This window comes from Chinchilla lanigera, unplaced genomic scaffold (assembly GCF_000276665.1).
Source record: "Chinchilla lanigera isolate Chin_1 unplaced genomic scaffold, ChiLan1.0 scaffold00040, whole genome shotgun sequence".
In the NCBI taxonomy this organism is placed as follows: Eukaryota; Metazoa; Chordata; class Mammalia; order Rodentia; family Chinchillidae; genus Chinchilla; species Chinchilla lanigera.
The window spans coordinates 10,147,047-10,148,422 of NW_004955441.1; positions in this window are offsets into that span (position 1 = coordinate 10,147,047).

Sequence of the window (1,376 nt, forward strand, 5' to 3'; positions counted from 1 at the left end):
ATCTAAATCCCCACCCCCATTCCACGGCCAATTTTTGTAGTCAAATACTGAGCCATATGCAACCACAGTGAAACACCGGCATGTATCTGTATCTTTCCATAAACTTGAATCAAGATGATCTCCATTTGTTAGCCTCATAAATTGCATTTAGCTACTCACAATGTTTGTGTGGTGGGGCATCGTGGAGTCTCTTGGGTATCAGGAACCAGAATCACAAAGAGGAAATACAGCAAGTGTTACAACCACACTGGCGTCCCATTATTAGGAATAAGACCCTCCGTAGCCATTTTGTGTTATCTGCAGAATGGCGCTCGCACACAGCAACCCGAACCCTTCGGTTTTAGCTCATCATTTAGACACAAAAACGTGGAAGTAATAAAAATAAACCAGCTTTTTAAGAGTGCAACAGGCATACATCCCAAACACTTATTTAAGATGGCGGTTTTTGTCTATTTCTGATGCTATAATGAGTCATTAAATTTCATACATTTTAATATACAGTACATTTGTCCCAATACCAAAGGACATGTTATTTTAAAAGTGATGAACAAAGCACGGTCTCCCCTTACATAATTAAATTAAACATTTTGCATTACTCGGTAAATGGGAAACTGTTGAGACTAGTCTTTTTATACTACAGGCAGCGCCACTTTAATATTATACATGGATCTAAAATAAGTCTTCTCTTATTTACACATCATTTTTCAGTAGACATCGTACAGTTTCCTAAATGGGCAAGCTAATTTCAAGGTCGGTAGGAGTTCCATGGTGAAAGGGCTCCTCCAGTCCAGGCCGGCCAGAAAGCTCTTATCTGCTCTAGGTTCTCCCATTTACACAGGAGGAAGCCGAGGCGGAGCGGGAGGAAGAGACTTACATAAGGGTTCTTAACGCTCAGGACCAGGGAGCCCTGGAGCTAAACTCTGAGCTCTGCAGAGGCAGGCTGGGTGAGCAGACGTGATTTGCTGATTTGCCGGTCCGCCAGACTGCCCTATACCGACAAGGTCTCCTGCAGCTGGGGTTCCGGCCCCGCCCCCTCTCCAGGTTCAGCATTTCCTGTCTAGGTTCTTCAGTTTCCTTCTGGGCTAAGCTTTCAGTTCCCCTTACGAGGCGCTGTCTTCCCCTTGCACACAGAGTTGGGGTCTGTCCCTACCTACGGATCCAACAGAGGAGCAGATAAACGAATGGGGCGGGTGGGGTGGAGTGGGGGAAGGGGGGCTGGAGCACCTACAGGTGACTGCCGCTCACCCATCACAGGTGACAGGAGGGAAGATGGGCAGGTTCTTTTTTTTTTTTTGTCTTTTTGAGACAGGGTCCTGCTATGCAATTCAGGCTGGCCTTGAGCTCACTTTGTAGCCCAGGCTGGTCTCGAACTCACG